The sequence below is a fragment of the Rhipicephalus microplus genome, chromosome 3 (assembly GCF_043290135.1).
Source record: "Rhipicephalus microplus isolate Deutch F79 chromosome 3, USDA_Rmic, whole genome shotgun sequence".
NCBI lineage: Eukaryota > Metazoa > Arthropoda > Arachnida > Ixodida > Ixodidae > Rhipicephalus > Rhipicephalus microplus.
Window position 1 is genome coordinate 267,487,164 of NC_134702.1, and position 23,704 is coordinate 267,510,867.

The 23,704-nt window shown below is 46.1% G+C and overlaps 2 protein-coding genes across 2 annotated transcripts in view; both read left to right on the forward strand.

Annotated features, from left to right (window-relative positions):
• The window catches only part of LOC119159824 (uncharacterized), a 202,215-nt gene that overhangs the window by 154,326 nt on the left and 24,185 nt on the right, over positions 1 to 23,704 (forward strand). The window lies entirely within an intron of this gene.
• LOC142804253 (uncharacterized) overlaps positions 1 to 23,704 on the forward strand; it is a 325,610-nt gene that overhangs the window by 11,476 nt on the left and 290,430 nt on the right. The window lies entirely within an intron of this gene.

Sequence of the window (23,704 nt, forward strand, 5' to 3'; positions counted from 1 at the left end):
GCAAAACAGAGCATGGAGGTTGCTTCGGAACTCACCGACAGCCGAAAATCTTGACACCTTCAAGAAAATAAAGTCTCAAGGCAGGAGAACGCGTCGGCAGGCCAGAAGAGAAAGCTGGCAGAAGTTTTTGTCAAGGATCAATTCATACACACAGGAGGCTAAAGTCTAGACCATGGTCGGTAGGATAGCAGGAAAACAAGTACACACACTTCCACTCGTAAACACTCAGGGTGATACCTTGGAAGATCAGGCAAACTTCCTCGGTGCACACTTCGAACAGGTATCCAGCTCGTCCCACTATACTGACACTTTCCAAAAATACAGAACAAGAATAGAAAAGCAGAAACTCGAACACAAATCCACTAGATACGAGGCATATAACCAAGCTTTCAATCTAGCTGAGCTCCAAACATCTCTAAACTCCTGCAGTACTTCTGCCCCAGGTTCTGACCGTGTGATGTATGAAATGTTAAAAAACCTACCAAACGAAACCCGAAAAACCTTACTGTGTTTGTACAATGCAATTTGGTCTTCTGGCACTATTCCTACCTCCTGAAAAGAGGCTATTGTTATTCCCATTTTGAAAGAGGGCAAGGACCCTTCTTTACCCTCGAGTTATAGGCCTATAGCACTTATAAGCTGCTTGTGCAAAGTCTTCGAAAAAATGATAAACTGCCGACTTGTACAGTTTCTTGAAACAAATAATTTGCTCGACCTATTTCAGTGCGGGTTTCGAGAAAGTAGATCCACCACAGACCACCTTGTTCGTATCGAGGCACAGATCAGAGACGTTCGTCCATAAACAATAATTTCTCTCTGTGTTTCTCGATATCGAAAAGGCTTATGGTACTACATGGCGTTACGGAATTCTAAGAGACCTGTCCCACCTTGGTGTGTGCGGAAGAATGTTTCATATAATCGAAAGTTACCTGTCAAACCGGACATTCCGTGTCCGTCTGGGCAGTGTGCTCTCCCAAACATTTGTCCAGGAAACAGGCGTGCCACAAGGTGCTGTGTTTAGTTGCACACTTTTTATTATTAAAATGAATTCTTTGCACTTGTCCATTCCCCGCAATATGTTCTATTGTACATATGTCGACGACGTTCAGCTTGGCTTCAAGTCATGAAACTTGGCCATGTGTGAGCGGCAGGTTCAGCTGGGTTTAAATAAGGTCTCCAAATGGGCAGATGAAAACCGATTTCGACCTAACCCACAAAAAAGCACGTGTGTCTTGTTCTCTCGAAAGAAAGGCATGCACTGAGAACCCGACATTCAACTGAACGGGCAACAACTGTCCGTCAAAGCCGAGCATAAATTCTTAGGCTTAATCTTGGACAACAAGTTGACCTTCGTACCCCACATAAAGTATTTAAAAACAAAATGCTTAAAAGCCATGAATGTTATAAAAGTGTTGTCACGTACTACGTGGGGTAGTGACAGGAAATGCCTCATGAACCTGTATAGAAGCCTTATTCGCACCCGCTTAGATTATGGGGCCATTGTTTATCAGTCAGCGACTCAAAGTGCTTTGAAGATGCTGGATCCCGTGAACCATTCGGGCATCCGCCTTTCTACGGGTGCTGTTCGCACCAGCCCCGTAGAAAGCCTTTATGTTGAGTCAAATGAGTGGTCGCTTCATCTGCAAAGAACCTACATGTCCTTTGTATATTTCCTTAAGGTGAAAGCAGAGAAGAGGCACCTCTCATACTCTACTATTATTGGCTTGTCGAGCTCCATTCTTTTTCAAAACAGGCCTTCAATGAGACAGCCCTTCTCAGTTCGCCCGAAGGGTCTAGCTGAGGACACTGGAGTGTCACTCGAACACGGTTTAATGGCTCCTGTAGCATACCCGCCACCGTGGCAGTGGCAGACTATATATTGCGATGTGTCTTTCCTAGTAGTTACTAAACATGCGCCCATTGCCCATATTCGAACATACTTCTTGGAACTTCAACACAAATACACACGTCCTGAGTTTTTTACAGATGTCTGTAAGTCTAACTCCTCTGTGTCCTACGCTGCTGTTGGCCCTTCCTTTTCGGATGCTGGCCCTCTACATCCAGGCACAAGTATCTTCACAGCGGAAGCTTACGCGATACTTGTGGCAGCTGAACACATCAAACAATCACAAATACAAAAAGCAGTAATTTATACAGACTCCCTCAGTGTGGTAACGGCCCTGCACAGTCTTAAAAAAACAAAAAAACCCTGTCCTCGTTTCACTTTACTCCATTTTATGCACACTCTACACACTCAACCGACATGTTGTTGTGTGCTGGGTGCCAGGGCACCGTGAGATACAAGGCAACATGATGGCGGATCAGCTTGCTGCATCCGCCCACGAAAGCACCGCCATTACACCCACATCAATCCCGGCCCTTGATCTTAAGCCGTCTCTCAAACGAAAACTCAGGGACTACTGGCAGAGCAAGTGGGATACACACACACACAAAACAAACTACACGTTATCAAGCCACACTTTGGCCACTGGCCACCAGTATCAAAATCACGTCTAACAGAGGTAACACTAACAAGACTCAGGATAGGACACACATACACGACACACACACATCTTTTGTCCGGTGGCGATCCACCATTGTGTGACAGATGTGGTGAGGCATTAACAGTTCTTCACGTTTTATTTCAATGTAAACATTTAGACACTCTAAGAAGACAACACTTCCCACTATCCTACCGACAACATATACCTTTACACCCTGCAATGTTCGTCGGTAGGGAACCGCTTTTAGTCACAAATCATTATTAGCGTTTTTAAAGGAAATTCATAATTTTCATATCATATACCCGGGCATACTGTAGCACGACCTCTCTAGAGAGGTTTTTGCTGCGGTGGCTACACAGGAAAGCACTTGCCTCACGGCCCTTGGACGCAAGGGTATGAACGAGGGAGGTACTTGTGCTAATGCCATACATGTCCACCATCGTTTTTCATTATCACTAACTTTTGTCACCTATTCACATCACACACACCTTTCATGGCATGGTCATGATTTTATTACTTGTATATTTTTACCCGCCTTATTGCGAGGATTTTATGGCCCTTATACAGCCGCTAATCACAATCATTGTCCACATTTTTTGTCCCATGAACTGGCGCTCTTTGGCCATCAAATGGCCCTTGCGCCAAAAAACACCATATATCATCATCAATAAGGATTACGTAGCAATTCGCGAGAAAAAAAGGGGGGGTGCCGACATTTACAAAGAGCATGCCATCCATGTGGGGCTTTCTGAACAACGTTGCCAGCATGTAAATGTAATTTTAGGGGCGAGTCTATGAACACTCCAAGGAATTTATTGAGAGTGGCATGCTATGCTAAACAGTTGTAGATTATGTCATTGCATATATATGCTAAAATTCGCCGGCTTTCGCAGTGAAAAATAATGAATACAGTTTTCGTAAGATTAAGTGTGAGTGCATTGGTTGTGCACCAGCTGTGAAGATTTAAAAGTACAGCATTAGCTTTGCTTATTAACCAAGTTTTGTTCCTATCAGAAATTAGCAGGATGGTATCATCCGCATAAACCAGCATAGTAGCCTTGTCTAGTTGTGAGGATAAATCACTTACAAACAGGAGGAAAATTGGTGGTCCCAGTATGGAACCCTGTGGCACCCCAATATTACCTGATTTAGCAGACGATTGGACGTGCCCATGAACGATTTGTGTTCTGTCTTTTGCGTAACTGCTGATGAGTTCTAGAGGCGTTCCAGTAATACCACATCAATGAAGTTTATATTTAGGGAGATCATGATTTAAGGAGTCACAGACCTCTACAAATTCAATAAAAACTCTTGCTACCAATAAACCATAATCACTTTCCTAATACTGTCAATAAACGTTGAAATTGCTGTTGTCATCGACCTTTTTTTTCTGAAACCAAACTGGTGAGGCGAAAGAATTTAGAATTTTTCGAAGTAACTCGTCACCCGATAGCGATAATTCTTCGAAGCCGTTACTAAAAAAGGGAAGTACCGAGTATGGGCTATACATTTATACCTTGTTTTTTTTATTTGTACAGCGGAGTAAATGAAGCATTTTTCATCCTAGTGGGAAGTATACCAGTTGCGAATATGATATTTTTTATGTGTGCTAGCGCTGGTGAAATGTCTATAACAAGTTTGGCAGAGTAGGCTGATATGTTATCGATACCACAAGCGGTCTTGCGCATATGCTGAAATAACAGAAGCTACTTCTATTTGACCTGTGGGATGAAGAAAGAATAAAACGTCAGATGGATGTATGTACGGTGCAGGTGCAGTGTGACTCATTGAAGTGGTCAGTGGCGCCGGGAAGGCGGCAGCCTAATGAAAACTCGCCATGAAGGCACCACGTAGAACGTGTGAAAACGGATCCGCAGACGAAACCCAGACGCAAGGCCAATTAATAGGCGCATATCCTATGTCAAACAAAGCAAGCAGCCAAGAACACTTGCTGAGCCGGCATTCGGTCGGACGTGTTCAAAGGGTTTTACGAGGGGAGCCGATGGTCCTGGAGAATTCGAAGAACGAATTTCTTGATGTCACCGCTCTTGGAGCATATCTGGGAGCACTGACCCGGAAGAAATCAGGCTAGGCTCAGCCGCAATGTCTCACGCGTTCAAGTGGCGCCAAGGCAGGGAGGCCGATCATGACAGCATCAAGGCCCAGGTACGGCCTTCCCACTTGTTTTCTCTCGGAACACGGGTTTCGTCACTACAGTATAGCAGCAGTGGGCAGAGATAGCTTGGTTGGTACTGTGACTGCCAGTCGGGGTCGGCTGCTCACTGTTGATACGGAAGGAGGAAACAGCGACAAAATGTCGACCAAGTGCGACTTCGGGAAGCGCAGCGAAAAGCCGTGACTTAAATGGGAGGGGTAAAACGGACACCGGCGCTGAAGGTTCGCAACCACATCAACTACCCTCAGGCATGGGCGTCAGCAGGATTTTGTTTTGACGTGAGCGAAACCTTGTTGCATCGCAGCATGAAGGGAGCCGCTGATTCTAGGGTAATGCTGGCGTGGATTTGAAGGGCCAAATGCCCCCTTTGCACCCCCCTACCGACGCACTTGCCCACAGGTTAACTACGCGAACAAACTGACGAAAAGGTAGGTACTTGCCAGCCTGCAAGCGCTGTGCACTGTAAAAAAAAAAAGTTACTCCGAGGTCGGAGTAAAACGCTTGTCCTCTAGCGTCCCCCTATTCGGAGCAAGTTTTGCTCCGGACATCCAGAGCAAATTTTTCGCTCCGGCTCGCCGGATGAATTGCGTGGCACACCCGGAGAACTTTTAAAAGATATTTCACTCCGGCCAACCTGGGAAATTGCTTGGCGCCACTGGAGTGCTTGTTACTGGCATTTCTCTGTCATTTCGTGGGTTTTTCACTCCAGCTATCCGGAGATTTTGTGTGGTACCTCTGGAGTATTTAACGTATGTACTTACTTTGTCCGGACAGAATTTCAATCAAGTAGATCAGTACTTTTCTAATGTTTGCTCCACTGTTTATTTATTGTATGCTTATCGTTTCACACATTGGTTATATGAATGAAGTCTCAATTCTCATGCAAGCACAGTAGATTTAATGTGTATTCTTTTTCACAGACCTCCATCAGAGTGAATTCAAGACAACACTTGAGTTCTTATTCTTTAATTTATTCAAAATGAAGCGCACAATACTGCAACACGATGCACGACAAACGAAAAAAGCGCGACCACCAAAAACAACTATCCACAATACCCGAAGGATGGCCATCAGATTCATTGACGAAGCAAAGGTTGAGCTAATTTTTTCCTGCCCTATTTAGCAAAAAAAATATTAGTGGCAAAGCTCCTTAAAGCGGCACCCGTTCGTCCCTCATCGTAGTACGTAACATGTCTTACGCTTAGACGTGCAAGGTGGTGCTGGTGGGAGATTTCTTCTGTGCGTTGTTGAACAATAAAAATTCGCAGCGTGTGCGTTACCTAAAATCCGAATTCTCCTGTCTCTCATTCCTCATTAGCAGCCATTGGCATGTACATTGAGCACTATCTGACAAGAAAGGGTTGCTATGTTATACTCGCTGGGCGTAACCTTCTTGGTTTTAGAAAGGTCTATTGAGCGTTGGGCCGCTGTCCCATGAATACACTGAACTAGTATATACCATGAACTCGAGGTTATTAAAGGTGGGAAGTAGACACGAAGCGCAAGCCATAAGAAAGTGTGCGTGTACCACCTCTCGATTAGTCTTTGGAATGTCCGCTGGATGGCAGTGCTTCTATATGCGGAATATATGATGAAAAGATGCGAGATGATGGTACTTGGAATGTTGACTAGATGGACGAACGGACAGACACACAGATGCATGGATGAACGCACGGATGGCTGCACGGGCGGATAGACGCATGGACGGACGCAGAGTCGGATGCATGGACGAACGCAGGGACGGACGGACAGATGGACGTGCGGACGCACGGATGGACGCACGCACGGATGGGCGGATGGATGCATGGACGGTCACACCTGACAGACGCGTGAACGGACGAATGCTTCACCCCACTCCCCATTATTCACCCCGTGGATATGCTGCCATTTTTTATACATGAGAACTGCTAATCATGCGAGAGGCACGGAAAATGACAACACTGAAGCCATAGAGTTTCCTAATATACACTAGAGGGAACTCTGGCGCTAGTGTCTGTGGGAGCTGCAACGCACGGCGCTTCAGTGAGCATGGGAATGATGGGTAGTACACACATTTGTCTTAACTTCGTACTTCTGGCCTGCTTTTGGCTCCGTGTGTGTTCGTGTGGCTTGAAGCTGTTTTCTCACAAAACAAAAATTAGCAAATGTTCAGCGATTGCGCTTTACCACCCTCTTTTTTTAATTACCTTTCCAAATTGGGTCACGAAGTTCAAAAGGGTTGAATCTTTCTTTCAAAACAAAATCGGAACACAGCAATAAACGATGCCGCAAGCATGATTCACCACCCGCAAGTACGAAGATTAGGCAAATGTGTGTACTACCCAGTATTCCCAAGGTCGCTGAACGATCGCAGCGCCAGAGTGCTCTCTAGTTAATTTTCAGAAACTGTATGACTGAAGCCACGGACACTCAACAAATCCTATACAGTCTGTCAGTCAATGAGAAGAACCGGCTTCTAAAACTGACCACAGAGAGAGAGAGAGAGAGAGAGACAGGATAAGCATTCAATATCAAGAAGCACATACGATGAATCCGGTGTGAGACAGCCGCAACATGATAAAAACACACTTCCCCGACGCGAACAAAGTTCAAAACTGGCAAAAGTTTTCTATATATTTTTAACGGCAGCTCTACGTTTGCTGAAACATTCAAAAGCAATTTTTGACTAAAATAATCTTATTTCGGTACTCTCCTAGACGGCACGAGGAATGCTCCTCCCGATCATTTCCTAATTTTAACAATTACAATGCTGACTATTACAGTCGCATTTTAGTGCGTGCGCATTGTCATACTTACAGTTTACGTGGTTGCAGCCTGTCTTAAATGAAATCGTAGCTTTCAGAAAACAATTTTCTGGATCACCCCGAAAATTATTTTCCAAAAGAGATCAAGGAGATGAAATTCCCAGTATTTCTAGACATATAAGGTCGCGCCAGCCCTCGGCGGTGGCCGGTCGCTCCACCGTAACTGAACGGGAAGTGCACGAAAAAAATCATATCTCACGAACGAGACGCGATGTTGAAAACGACTCCCGGTTTATGATACCAGAAAACCGCTAGAACATTTGAGGAGTAATTTCAATGACGTGCCACTAAGTGCCTTCCTTCCCAGACATTCTAAATATTTTTCCACACAGTCTATGGGAGCGGCCACAATTTAGACACACTTTGGCTCCGTAAAACATTGATTGCAAAGCTTAGAAGAGTCTGACGATAGTTATAGCGCGAGAACAAAACGACGACACAAAGACAAGAAGGACACGAAAGACACAAAGTCTCTGTGTTGTCGTTTTGTTCTCGCGCTATAACTATCGTCATGCCATACCAACTAGCCCAAGCTGCCACACTTAGAAGAGTGTTTTCAAAAACTACTTGTGGTTTTATACTGGCCGATAAACGCTCCTTCGATTGATACACTACGTTACTTTTTAACTAAAGTTCTGTAGATTCCTCAGTCGTTTTTGTCGGCCGTATAGAGCATTTTCGTAAATATAAGCTGGCTTTTCTAGAAAGCGCCCTGCGTATCGGAGAAGCTAGATAACAATCAGTAAACAGCGTCTTGCGTTGTTTGCTTACGCTCTTACACGGAAAACGCATACTTTTGCAACTAAGACCTCATTTCTACTTAAAGGGACGGCAGGTGCCACCATTTTATAGGCGAATATGCAGTGCAGGGAAGCAAACTTGCAGATAACGAAAAGGGCCTATTTGTTATTTTTATGGGCCACATCTACATCGGGGTGTTTGAGAACTGCTCGTGACTCTGAAAATCTTTTTCAGTGCATTTTCTTTGCCTCGAGTCTAATTTCTCGCATACCACCCGTGTAAAAAATTATGAGGTTTGAACTGCGGTTCGTGCACCAGATAGAGGACTAAGGATTGCTGCAGTGAAAATAGAATGGGTCATGAGTAATATCAATCGAAAACAACGTGTCATGCAAGAATACCTTATATGCAATGCATTTCTTAATGAACTTCGGCAACATTGAGCGTATCTGCCGACCTATTTAGCCACCAATGACTTTGCTCTCTCCAGATCATATCGCTCATGAGGTTTGTTTCAAAATTGGTGTGGCATACCGTGACTGTATGACGATCATTATTGACAGGTCATATTAAAATCACGACAAGTTTATCATGAACACCGTTGTTTGTATGCCATGGTCATGGTGCTATAGCAGCTGTTCCGTTTACTCTATATATACCGATATTGGTAAGATGATACATTTGTGCATTACTAACATAAATGACAGGTATTAATGTGCAAATCGTGACGTGCACATCATGTAACATGTCATAAATACCATGCACTTGTTGCGTTCGCAGCAATTTGGCTAGCTTGACATGTAAAACTTGTCATTGGGTGACGTGACTGTATAACAATTATTGCAGGTGTTAACATAATAATGATGACATTTATGAGATGTAAAAATGTTTTACGTGCCATGCTCATGTTGAGCTCAGGACAATGTCGCTAGATTGTACAACGAAATTGATATTGCGTGATATGACGGTAAGACAAATATGTCTTACCATCATGTCTAGACATGTAAATTTTGACATAAATGTTACGTAAAACATGACTTACCCCTTGCAGGCTGCTTTCCATTACACCAGTTGGGCATGCGTAAGCAAAAAAAAGCTAAATACGTTATTCGTTACTCAAACAAAAACGAGAGGCGTCACCGCCCTGCGTTACCTAAAAAAAGGTAGCACGTAACCATTACAGTTACCGAAAAAAAGAAATGGACTGTTACCTCTGCCGTTGCTACGCCATCATAAGTTTTAAAATGGGTAGTCGCTGCAGGATCTCAACTAAGAATTTGTAAAATCTCAAATTAATGTTTCGCATAAACCTTCCTAACTAAACTAAGAATATACCCGAAATGCTCATTTAGTCAGAATTGTTTGCACAGATGTACCGAAGCACAGCGATGTTTGGTTGCATGTACAGTTACAAGCTCGAGTGATGGTTTCTCAGTTGAAGCCATTTTTCTCAAGGTAACATAATGCACAATGCGACATCTATTCAGCTATTTGAAATAAAACTATAATGGAACTCTCAAGAAATTTACTGTGTACGGTCTTTTCCGGTTCATAAAAGCAGATTCACTGGGAATCACTCCAATATTGTCCACCGGGAGTCGTACAGGCAATCAGGGATGCCTACATTGGTGCCTTTCATTATTTTTTTAGTTGGGATGTTTGTGCTAGTAAAATATTTGCAAAAGCTCTGTAGAAGTGAATAAATGCTTTAATGGCATATTCACAAAAAACTATGTCCGTAAACTTTTTGGGTTCATTTCAACCTGTAAAGTTACCACGAAAGTTTGCGAGCCGTTCATGTGAAGGTGTTCAAGCTGCAGCCTATGCTGAGGAGTTCAATAACCAAACACGTAGCTGCCATCGGAGAGACAAATTAGAAAAATTTGTTTTGAAAGCAAAGTTGATAAGTCTTATCAAAGTTTTATGAACTATAACACATCAACTATTTCGAAATATTGCATATTTGAATATTTTTCAAAATAACTTTTTTTGCGCTTTACAAGTTTCAAACAATGTTTTTTGCTCTATGTTGTGCATACGTTTTATGCACAAAATGTGTTCCTAATAACGGTAATATTTGCGTTTTACATCTATTTTTATCATGCATATTATAATAAACATCAGCGGTTAATCTCATCTAGAACATAGCCCCGCCGCGGTGGTCTATTGGCTAAGGTACTCGGCTGCTGACCCGCAGGTCACGGGATTGAATCCCGGCTGTGGCGGCTGCATTTCTGATTTGTACCTTGGAACACCAAAGATTTTCCTGTAATTACTCTCGGCTTTTTCAGACACTGGTGCCCAATACGAATGAGCTATAATAGTGTGGCAGTTTCATTTTTACTGTACTCGAAGACAACGTCGAGGTAGCGATTAGAGACCATGACCACCGCTCACAGAGCAGGAACCAGGGGTTTAATGACCCCTCCCCCCATCTTTTTGAAGATCTTTTTTTCTATCTATCTATCTATCTGTCTATCTATCTATCTATCTATCTATCTATCTATCTATCCATATAGCCGCCTACGACTTTTAGCTCTCCTGCCCATTTCGATAATGGTATCGATACCAAACTCGGTATGGCATAACATGACTGTAAGAAGAGCACAGGTGATTATCCATAACATAAAAATCATCACATGTATTTCATGAATGTCATGATATGCATTTCATGGTTTTGCTGCTTTTGCGGTGATTTCGTTCATAAGAATTGTTGCAAAACTGGTATGGTATGACATGAATGCATGGCGAACACAAGTGACAGACCCTAACGTGGGTTTAATGACATGCATGTCATGTAAGTCATGACTGCGCACCATGATCATGGTGCACTCGCTGCCGTTTCACTAGTTTAACATATAACAAATTTATCACTGCCCCGCCACGGTGTTCTAGTGGCTAAGGTACTCGGCTGCTGACCCGCACGTCGCGGGAACAAATCCCGGCTGTGGCGGCTGCATTTACGATGTGTGCTCAGATTGCCCGTGTGCTCAGATTTGTTTGCACGTTAAAGAACCCCGGGTGGTCGAAATTTCCGGAGCCCTAGACTACGGCGTCTCTCATAATCAAATGGTCGTTTTGAGATGTTAAACCCCACAAATCAATCAATCTACAAATTTAGCATTGCGGGACGGGAATGGATGACGAAGGTAGGTGCAAACGTGATAATCATGAGATGCGTTTCATGTAAGAACATGACTACGAGCCGCGTTCATGATGCGCTCGCGCCCATTTCGCTAGCCTCGCATATACCAAATTTGCTATTTTCAGGCAGGAATGGACGACGAAGGTAAATCGTCCGTACAAACATGTTACTCATTACATACGTGTCATGCAATAGCATGACTACGTGCCATACTCATAATGCGCTAGTGGACGTTTCGCTAGCTTCACATATACATAACTTGGCGTTACGGGTCGTGAACGGAAGCTGAAGGTATGTGAGAGGTGCAAACATGATAATCGTGAGATTCACGTCATGTAACTACATGACTTCATGCAATGCTCATAATGCGCTCAATACCATCCCACTGGCTCCATAAGCAAATTTGGTATCACGTAACGTGATTAGATGACCAAGGTGAATGACACGTTCAGACATGATAATTATGGCATGGAAGTCATGTACGGCGTATTTTACGTCTTTCTAGTAACATTTTGCTGATATAGAGTGACATATAAACCTCCCTCATTCATGCTTGACATATAACGGATTCCTAATGTACATGAGATCTACCAATTTGTTATGTTTTTTGAAGGCTTGAACCGCATGAGAAGAGAACATGACTGTTGAAAAAAGGTGCAAAAGCGTATGAACACCGCTCAAAGCCAGCGGCAACCTCATTCGGGCAAAATACTATATGTTTCACTATATCTAGGTTATGCAGACATTTTGTCGCTTCAGCATTTCAATGTTTTACGATTTGGACTTTACCACATTTTAAATTCCGGTTTTTCTTAAATTCGGCTTTGCACTGTGTCATAGATTTCAGCATTCCGATAATTCGTCATTTTAAATTTCGGCGTTTTGAATGCCCATCGAATTGCCAAAAATTAAGAGGCGAAATTATGAAAAGGCTGATTGTGAGGACCCCCTAAATTATAACGACTAATAAAGAAAATGCCAAAAAATTAATATACCCAAAGGACACAAGTGAAGACCCTGTAAAATTTCATTAATTGATCCAGAGTTTCATTAGTTCAGAGGGAAATGGACGAAGACGCAGTGTGATGTGCTCCCAGAAAGGAAAAGCAAAAACTCTAAGGATGCTCGAGCTTCGCTTCCCAGGGTAGAACGCAGTAGCGTAATCAGGCCCACATCGCCTGCTCAACTGCTGGCGCGGCCTACGTTCTCAGTGCGTGCCTCAACCATGCTGTAAGAAAACGCATGACTGTGCCCATAACATTGGCGTTTGAAACTATCTTATCTACTGCGAGTACAGTTAAGTGCACGCCAGAATTCTTCATTTGGCCAAATTTTGAAGAACCCACAACGCATCCTTAAGGTGACACGCCAACGTACGTAGCTGATTACTTTGCTGATGCTAAAGCAGCTGATTATTATTAAATAGGTACAAGAACTTTACAATGAACGGCTTTGTAGAGCACCCACTCGTTGCACAATTTAGTTCTGTTGACACCCGTGCCGAGTCTACGCTTCTGCAAGAGAATATTAGAGACGTTAATGAGGCTCCTTCAAAGTAACATTTGTCAAAACAGGCAGACAGATGTCGGTGCTGTGAGGCCACGAACTGTACACTTCGTCTGAAGCTATTTATTCTGACAGGATTTTCTTGCTTGCTTGACCTTTTACAATTGGCCCATTCCAACTAGAGGGATTGGCCGTTAAACCGGTGGTTGATATAAAGTGAAAAATCAACAAGAACAGGTGCAGCCATCTTGTGCTTGGTGCGTCATGTCTTCTCATGGTCTAATTCTTGTAATCCATACTAGCTAGCTACACATTTGCATACTGTTTTTTTTTTTTCGAAAGCAGTTTGAAAAATATAGTGGCTTTGTGGTAGAACCCCTGCTTGCCAGAAAGCCTCAGTTTGAATGTCACTCCTACTTCTCAATATCTATTTTATTTATTTCATGTTTCTGAATTCTTCAATCGCGGGCGAGGCGAGATGATGCTTCACTCACAACCAACTACACTGACACCATAGTTCTGTGAACCGAGCACACTGATGCCGTTGCGTTAGGCTTGTTTGGCAGCTGCTCTGAGCAACTAGCAAAAGGCGAAAAGCTAAGAAGGCGACAACTAAATATTAAATTAGGTTTTTTTGACATCACGTGCACGCCCGTAGCCTAATAAGTGGTTTCACCGTGCCAGTTGCTCACTGCGTCTGTACACCATTGTGCTTATATTTCATTGATACCTTTGCAATAAATCATTTGATAGCAGTGCCTGCAGTGTCTGTTCTGTGTCTCTCGCATGTGTACGTCTTTTGTAGCGCAAAAATCGCCATGCTACGAAGAACATGATGGCAGACACCCATTGCGTGTGTCAGAGGGTTCAGAGAAGAATCGGTGGTCAGTGCTCAGGTAAAAAGGAGAAATCTGGGGACTTAATTAGGGGCTTGTACATGCGTTCCCCCCGCTTGCGTGCGGAAGGTGTCCTGACACGTAAAATGTGACTGTGTCGACAGCGCGTGTACAAGCCCACCGGTCCACGGGTTGGTGTTTAGTTGGAAACAAGTCTTCATTACTAATTCATTCAAGGCGATGGAACAAAATTAAGCCGAACTAATTTTAAATGAGCCCCCAGCTTTGAATTTCGGATAGCTCCCACCTGATGCAACAGGGTGCCCACCGAACTGATCAAAACGTGAATTTTATTACGATCAGTAATCCTTTGAAAAATACTCAGCACACTTTGGAAACATTTTTTCTTAAAATAGTTTTCTACGACGACTTTACTTCCGTGGACAAGCTTTTTCCTCCGTTAATCTCTGCGCATTCTAATAAGAGTTCTGACAACCACATATACATTTTGTTTAAAAGTTGGTGCTGGAATTTCACCCCTCAATTTTCGCAGGCATCCCGGCGTAGAGGGAGAAGCAAAATAAAGAAAGGGGAGGGGGTGGCATGCGTTACAAAGACAACTTCGGAACTCGTGTTGAATCAAAGGATCGGTATGTCTGCTAGTCTGGGGTCAATGTTCTTCGTGAGGTAAACACACCTGCTCATGTATATACATAGTATCTGTTTCCCGAACGGCAAAATTCGAAACGAGCAAGGAACAATAAACTGGGAAGGACGAAGAGAATGCTCATGGACATGACTGCCACTGCATTGCTGCTGCGCATCTGGCCAACATGCCCGAGTTCTTAAGTTCCGTAGCTGAAAGGGGGGAGGCCTGTTTGCTCTTTCTGAGAAAAAAAAACGAACGCGCGCGAAACACGCCAAATAAAAATAGGACGTGCACTCATGCATCGAAACTCAAGCACTTCTAAATAATAGGCGGCTGTGTGCGTTCATCATGTTGTGCACGACTTCATGTGCTATTGATGAACACAGGGTCAGCTGCGTGTTTTGATGCGCGTCCATCAAATAACCTGAAGCCCTATCTACAATGAACGAAGGCCACCATTAGGTGAAATATATATATATATATATAAATATATGAAAGTAGATGCGCTTTCACATAACAACTGTTTATTGTGCCAACGTTTCGACAGGAACCCTGTCTTTTTCAAGGCATTGTAGATAGGGCTTCAGGTTATTTGATGGACGCGCATCAAAACACGCAGCTGACCCTGTGTTCATCAATAGCACATGAAGTCGTGCACAACATGATGAACGCACACAGACAGGGTTCCTGTCGAAACGTTGGCACAATAAACAGTTGTTATGTGAAAGCGCATCTACTTTCATATTTATAACCTTGCGGCAACCGAAGTTATTCTTCTGCATATATATAAATATATATATATATATATATATATATATATATATATATATATATATATATATATATATATATATATATATATATATATATATATATATATATATATATATATATATATATATATATATATATATATATATATATATTATAAATCGAAAGGGGTGCAACATAGCAAACAAAATTATTTATTTCCTCCTAACAGTTTTACCTGGCGGTCCAGCCTTATTTGGAGGACGTAAATGAAACGACAAATTCCGTAGAAAAGGCCCAACCAACCAGGTAAGGGGCCACAAAAAAATCATAGAGAACGAGCTAGCGAGGCAAGCCGCAGTGACTATTGTTTGCTAGAATGTTCGTCAGGGAGGGGGAAAAACGAAAAAAACGGAGACAGAGTGTTGCCGAAAGCGGGTGGGTTGCCGTGAATTGTCACGACATGTATACAGATAAAATGTCCGCCTGACGAAGCAAACAAAGATAAATGAGAAAAGTAAAGAATTTCCGCTTCTCCGCATCACACGCACGGTTTGGATGTTTCGGTCACTCGGTGGTTGGCCCACGGCGCCCAGCCGTACACACAAAAGAAGATACATAGAAAATCAGCGCTGCAGTTTCCACGACCACCCTGGTGGCGAGAGCGCGCCCTTCTCAGCTGCTCCCGCCGACGAGAGTGGCGGCTGGCAGAGGCGGTGCGAGCGCTCATCGCCGTAACAAAACCAAAGGGCACTGGCGGTGCGGCTGCGTATTCTGGTGAAACAATATATAAAAAGAGGGATGACGTATAGAGGAAATGGAGGACGTAGGTAAGAGGAGGCGGCGTTGCATCCAACCGGTCAGCGAGCAAAATTCTGCTCTCGCTCTCCTGTCTAGTGCTGTCGCGCTCGTTTCTAAACTGAGCGGGGCGTGTCTGCTATGTTTATTTGATAGTGAAGACAGCCACCAGTGGAAATCGGGGCCAACGAGTAGAGTTTGAACGGCGTTTTGGCGGAAATAACACGAGCGTTTTAAACAGTCTACGGTCTATGTAATCTTTTTTTTATCTGGCCCACTGAGTGTTGAGTCGGGCACTTCAGTACTAACAAAGTTTTTATGCGTCCATACATCTGAACACCACCACCAAACTCCTATGCCACCGCGTGAAGTGAATGATACGATAGGCAGGTTGTCGTTTTTCTATTTTTTTTGTAAGCAGTTGCATGTAAAGGAAAGCTGCCTTGTCCGCAAGGCTTCTGCGGGGACACGTTCACATACGCCTCTGAGCTGTTATAAACGGTTCTCTCATGGCGAACACTCGATGCAGATATGCCTCTGTTTAACTTAATTTGGGCAAAAGACAAGGTTATTGATGATAGTTGTAGCGCGAGAACAAAACGGCGACAAAGGGACAAAAAGGAGACGGTCGTCGTTCTGTTCTCACGCTATGTGAATCAATACCAACTAGCCCAAACCACCACACTTCCAAGTTACAAGGTTCATGTTACGAACAAAGCAGAGGACTACTCGAAGCTTAATTTTCTGAAGTCAGCCGATGCAGTAATCTTTTTTCTCACTGGCTGCCGTGGCTAAGTGAAATCGGAATTTATGCCTTGCTAGAGAAGTATCAAATGTCTTTAATTTTTACTCGTTTAGTTTGTCTAAAGTTTTCCGCTTGCCTGTCTCAGCCTAAAATGACGCTGTCTGTTCAACATCGATAATTGCTAGGCTTTCATGTGCCAAACAAAATATAATTTTGATGTACGCTGTAGTGCGCGTATCAAGATTGGGACCACTTGGGGTTCTCTAATGCGCACATATATCTTTGTTCACGGGCGTTTTTTTTTTATATTTCACCCCCTTCGAAGTGCGACCGCCATGGTTGCTAATCTATTCAACGGCCTCAAGAATAGTAGCGCAACACCACACATGCTATGCTGCCACGGTAGTTTCCTTGCTAAACGTGCCCGTGCATACATACCGTAGATAGGGCGTACAAGCAATACCAGAAAAAAAAATGACGCAGCTAGCACTTACTGTGCTTTTGTTTTTGTTTTACTGAAGTTGTTGGCAGCGTGGTATCGTCGACTTCTGAATGGAGGCATGTCAACCAGCGCTAGCATTAGCCCAAAACCCACCACGCAACCAGAAAATGAGGACGAGGGAGCGGCCATCACGGCACAGCACTGTCTCTTCGATACCATATGCATAGACACAATCCGCTTTGGAAGGCTTCTCTCTGTTTTTAGTGCTTTTTATGTGAGATTACCCTTCGGACCAATTTTTTTTCTAAAACACAGTGCAGTATTACTGGCGCAGAGGCTTTTCGAGCTGTTCGTTCCGAAATTAAGCGCGGCAGCGGCGCACGCGCGTGCTTTCAGAGTGGTATACACTGCGGCCGGTCATCAGGACGCGAGCAGCTGAGCTTAGCAGCTGAGCCAGGTGCTCTACAGTTACTGTATATGCTCTCTTTATGTAGCAGATCTATATATATCGTAGTGAAGAGGAATGCCCACTACTGCAGCGACATCGACACATTGGCGCGAGGCGCGAGCTAGGACTGTCTGGTTGCTGCTGCGACGCTGCCCGTATACTCTGCCTGCTCTTGCTGCTTCTGTACCGACGCTGCTACCACTTTTGACCTTGCATTTGCATTATATTTTGGTGGAGAGTGCTGTGGTCTTCCCCAGTCCTGGAGCTACGTAGCCGAAAGCTGCCGTCCGTCATGCCTGACGACGCTGTCTTCACACGCCCACCGTCTTCGCCACGCAGGGGCTGTCCCGGTACCCAGCTCTTGCGAGAACCAGACATCTTTAGCGGCACCGACGAGAAAGACGTTGAGGATCGCCTGGAATCATGTGAACCAGCCAATGCTACTAACAAATGGGGGGATCGCGCGAAGCTTGGTACCATGATGTTTTATTTAACGGATGTTGCTAAGCTATGGTACAGAAACCATGAGGCGGATATCTCCACTTGGACGACCTTGAAAGCCTGCATCGCAGATGTTTTTGGACGCCCTAGTGTGCGCAAACTTCACGCAGAACAACGTCTACGAAGCCGGTCTCAACAAACTGGTGAGACATTCACTAGCTACATCGAGGACATCATCGACCTCTGCCAGCGTGTCGACCCGACGATGGCGGAAACTGACAAGGTACGACCTATCATGAAAGACATTTCTGACGACGCCTTTCAAATGCTGCTCTGGAAGAACCCTGTCACTGTCTATGAGCTCATCGAGCTGTGTCAGAGTTTCGACGAGCTCCGACGACAGCATCTTCTCACGCGACGCCCTAACGTTCCGGATGACACACTCTCAAGCCTAACCACCACCTCTGACCTTGAGTACCTGCTATCGCAGATGAAGGAGTTTGTTCGTGCTGAAGTCGCTCGTCAGCTATCGCTGCTCTCTACAGCCGGCCAATCACTGTCACCTCAGCCAGCAAACGTTCGCCAGGTCATCCAGGACCAAGTTTGCGTGGCTCGGCCATCTGCCCATGACACTTCACAGTTGCCGACCCATGTTGCCTGTGCCGAGGCAAATGCACCTCTAAGCTATGCTGAAGTGGTCACTCGACCACCTCTTCAGACGTTTACGTCACTGCCATCAGCCGTGCCAGCGCGACCCACTCCTTGGTTCGCTCAGCCAAGATCCCTTCAGAGTAGTGGACCATGGCGTACACTCGACAATCGGCCAATATGCTTTTCCAGTGGCCTACCTGGCCACATAGCTCGATACTGCCGTCGTCGCGTTCATGTCTACCGCCAGAGCTACCACCAGAGCTTCGAGCCTGCCCCTTAAGTGCCACCGCGCCCTTCGTTCACAGGGTCTCAGCCCCCTGACCAGGTGTCATCGTACGCTTACCACCGCCCTCCTGTCAACTGCCGCTCGCCATGGCCTTGATGCCGCTCGTCATCACCGATGCGTCGTCGTCCTTCATGGCCGGAGCGGGAAAACTGATTGCCGCAGTTCCAGAGGCCGTGACTGCGTCGCCCGCGAAAATACCAAGGCCTCTCTCTTTCGCAACGAATGTTCTTGACGTATATGTGGACGGCATCGCTTCACTCACTCTTGTCAACACTGGTGCCGCAGTTTCGGTGATCAGTGCCAGACTCTGCCGCTTGCTCAAAAAAGTTATGACGCCAATAGCAAGTATATCACTTCTTACAGCCAACGCAGAGCACGTCACGCCGGCCACTGCCTGTACTGCTCACATCACGATTGATGACCTCATCTATGCCGTCGAATTACTAGTGTTGGATTCCTGCTCCCATGACCTCATTTTGGGTTGGGACTTTCCGCTAATAAGGCCGTCATCGACTTCTCTTAGGCTGAGGTGGAATTTGAAGTGTTTGGCGACGCTCCGTTGAAGAAAGCTCTTGAAACCAGGGACAAACTATTTGTTGCTGAAGACGTCATCATACCGCCGCCCTCTTTCACCCTTACCATGGTGTCTTGCAACGCGCTCGCCAAGTCGAGTGCCCTTTTCACGCCATCTGCCCTTTTCATTCGCCGCAAATGTTCGCCGCTACCCTATGCCCTTCTAGAACTTCATGACGGCGTCAGCAGACTGCTCATCTCGAAGCTCTTGTCATGTCCTGTAACACTACTTTGTGGTGAGTGCGTCGGGTGGGTTTACAGTCTCGATCCTTCTGCAATTGTCGACATGCCGGCTGGCCCTTCCGCCAAACACGAAGTCGCCGGAGTGACCTGTGCCTCTTCGCCGCAGACTACTAGGCCTGACGTACCGAGCAGCTCCATCGCCAACACGTTAACCGTTTCGCAACGTGCTCAGCTTCTACGACTGCTGGACAAGTTCCGTTCTTCCTTGGACTGCCAACATACTCCCCTCGGCCGCACGTTCGCTGTGTGTCACCGCATCAATACGGGTACCACTGCGCCATTGCGTTAAAGACCCTATCGCGTGTCCTCAGCCGAGCGCCAGGTTATCAATGACCAAGTAGCTGACATGCTCAAGCGTGGCGTCATCCAGCCTTCGAATAGCCCCTGGGCTCCTCCAGTCGTTCTCGTTAAGAAGAAGGACGGGTTCATTCGCTTCTGTGTGGACTACCGTCGTTTTAACAAAATAACTAGTGTAACGAGGGCAGTGGGCATGGAGCTCGAGTATAGAAAAGGAAGAAGACTTGCTGTGATCGCAGGCTTGCGTTCAGTTAGCCCTTGCGCTAAATAAAGCTCTCCTTCGCCGAGTCAACTCCTGCTTGTTCAACAACCCGTTTCAAGTGGTGGAGGTGCTGGGTACATCTGGTCCTCACCCTGGAACTTCGCAGCCGCACACTCCAACGACCTCCTACAATGATTGATCCGGGGCCATCTCATGCTGCTACTCCAGATCTCGCACCTGTGCCTGTCTTCTGCGCTGGCGCTCTGCGGCAGCGCGACCCCCCCATATTTGGTGGCACAGAGGACCAAGAAGTGGACAACTGGATTGCCGAGTATGCACTGGTGGGTGCCGTCAATAAGTGTAACGCAGCCGATAAGCTCACAAATGTGAGTTTTTACCTGACCGACGCGGAAAAACTATGGTACAGAAATCATCAAAGTGATTTCAGTACCTGGTCGGAATTGGCGACAACCCTCGCAGCAGTCTTAGGCCGTCCTGCTGTCCGCCGCCTTCGTGCTGAACAGCGCTTGCGGGGCAGAGTACAGAGAGCAGATGAAACTTTCACGAGCTACATCAAAGATGTGCTATTTCTCTGCAAGCTTGTCGATTCGACTCTGGACGAGGCAGGCAAGATCAAGAACATCTTGAATGGAATCGACGATGGTGCATTCCAAATGCTGGCTGCGAAGAGTCTCCAGACGGTCGCCGAGGTGATTCAGCTCTGCCAAAGCTATGATGAGCTGCGTAGGCAGCGCACTTCTACACGTTGCGCTGCTCAAGACACCGCGAACATCTCATCCCTCGACTATCGCCATGACACCGCCGACCACTCTGCGTTGATGCCAGTCATAAAGCAATTCATACGCGAGCAGGTCACCCGGCAGCTATCTATAATCACAAGAACTACCGAGCCGATGGCACCCTTGTCGCCTTCGCTTCGCCAGGTCATTCAATCGCAAGTTGCCGAAGCATTGCCGCCAGCTCAGGCTCCACCAACTGTTACCGCACCACTAACGTATGCAGCCGCAGTTGCTCGGCCACGTGCGCCAGCGTCTCCGGCCATCTACGAAGCTACTCACCACGTTTATTCGTCGACGCCACCTTCCCACTCGCTGACCGTCCCGTCTCCGGCTGTATATGAAGCAGGTCAGAACGTTTATATGACGCTGCCGCCTGCACGACCATTTACGGTACCTTATCCAGCGAACAGTGCCCCTATCGTCAGCCAATGGCGCACTCCGGGTAATCGGCCGATATGTTTTTCATGTGGCATCCCAGGCCACGTAGCTCGTCACTGCCGTCGTCGCAGCTTCCCTTTTCACGACATTGCAGGGGCCTCACATTACATGCCCACCATGCCCACTCAGCCGCGATATTCCGTTCCTGCCGATCCACCTCTTGACGTACGTTCCGGTCGCCGACCATCCGGCGCAAGCCGTTCACCTTCTCCTCGTCGTCGATCTATTTCTCCGATGTTATGTCGCAACAGCCCACCGCGAGGGGAAAACTGACGGGTGCAGTTCCGGAGGCAAGGTTTGCGTTGGCAGCGAAAATTTCAAGACCTAACTGCTGTCCCCCGAACGAAGTCGAACTTTATATTGATGGCATAAAGGTGCACGGACTTGTTGACACTGGAGCTGCCGTATCTGTAATTAGCGAGAAACTGTGCCGAAACATGAAGAAAGTGACCACACAACTTACCGATCTATCTTTGCAGACAGCTACGTCCCATCGTATTCAGCCTTCAGCTTTGTGCACTGCACGAGTCGTCATTCAAGGTGCGATGTACGTCGTCACATTTGTAGTGTTATTCCATTCTTCGCATGACGTTATCCTTGGGTGGGACTTTCTTTCGTCAAATTCTGCTTTGGTCGACTGTGCTCGTTCTGAACTCGCGTTATCTGTGCCGTGCTATGACCCCGACGATGGTGCTTCGTGCAGAGTGTTTGCTGCTTCTGACGTTGACATTGCGCCTTTCTCAGCTGTTGTTGTCTCGGTGTCGTATGCCTCCCCTCTGAAATCGCCTGTGTTGTTTATGCCATCGGTCCCATCTGCGTACCGTCGAAATATCATGCTTCCGTTTGCCGTCCTCATTTTTCACAATGGTCCTGCGGCCATTTATGTGTGCAATCCCTCGGACAGCCCGTCATCCCTACTACGTGGAGAATGCCTGGGAAGCTACGAGCCTTACGAGTGCATTCTTCCGGCTACTATACCTGATTCTACGGTTTCGCTCCCAATGAGTGCTGTCACTCCTACCAACGCACCAAATGATGCTCTGGACGTATTCTCGGATGCCATCGACTCTGAGCTCGCACCAACTCAGCGCGAAGAGATTATAAATCTTCTTCTTCGCTTTCATTCTTCATTCGATCGTGACCAGTCAGGCTTAAGCCGAACCTCTGCGGTCGTTCACCGTGTTGACACCGGTCAACAAGCTCCGCTAAGGCAGCGTCCGTACCATGTGTCATCTGCTGAACGCCGTGTCATCGACGAACAAGTGGACGACATGTTGAAACGTGGCATCATCGAGCCCTCCAATAGTCCCTGGGCTTCACCGGTTGTTCTCGTCAAGAAAAAAGACGGATCCATCCGGTTCTGCGTTGACTACCGCCGACTCAACAAGATAACGCGCAAAGACGTATACCCTCTGCCGCGCATCGATGATGCTTTGGACTGCCTACAAGGAGCAGAGTTCTTTTCTTCGTTAGATTTACGCTCCGGTTACTGGCAAGTGCCCATGGCAGAGGGTGACCGCCCGAAGACAGCCTTTGTAACACCGGATGGTCTATATGAATTCACCGTTATGCCCTTTAGCCTCTGCAATGCGCCTGCCACTTTCGAAAGGATGATGGATACCGTTTTGCGATGTCTGAAATGAAAACGTGCCTATGTTATTTGGATGACATTGTGGTATTTTCAAGCGACTTTGCAACCCACCTCAGCCACCTCGAGCAAGTTCTTACGTGCCTTTCCACGGCGAGACTTATACTTAACTTGAAGAATTGCCACTTCGGCGCTCGCAAGCTTGTAATTCTCGGCCGTGTGGTTTCTAAGGACGGCATTTTCCCGGACCCTACGAAACTTAATGCAGTCGCGGCATTCCCAAAGCCAACCACCATCAAAGAGCTTCGAAGCTTGATCGGCCTATATTCTTACTTCCGGCGCTACGTCCGCAATCTCGCCTCCATTATCGCCCCCTTGACCAATCTTCTTGCCGGAAGTTCTGATTTGTCAGCGTGGTTGCGGGCGTGTGATGATGCATTTCAGGAACTCCGACGGCTCCTCACCACGCCTCCCATACTCCGACATTTCGATCCATCTGCTCCAACGGAGCTTCATACGGACGCTAGTGGTGTCGGGCTGGGGGCCATACTAGCCCAACGAAAGGAGGGCTTTGACGAGTACGTCGTTACCTATGCCAGCCGCAACCTCACCAAAGCCGAGAAGAATTACAGTGTAACTGA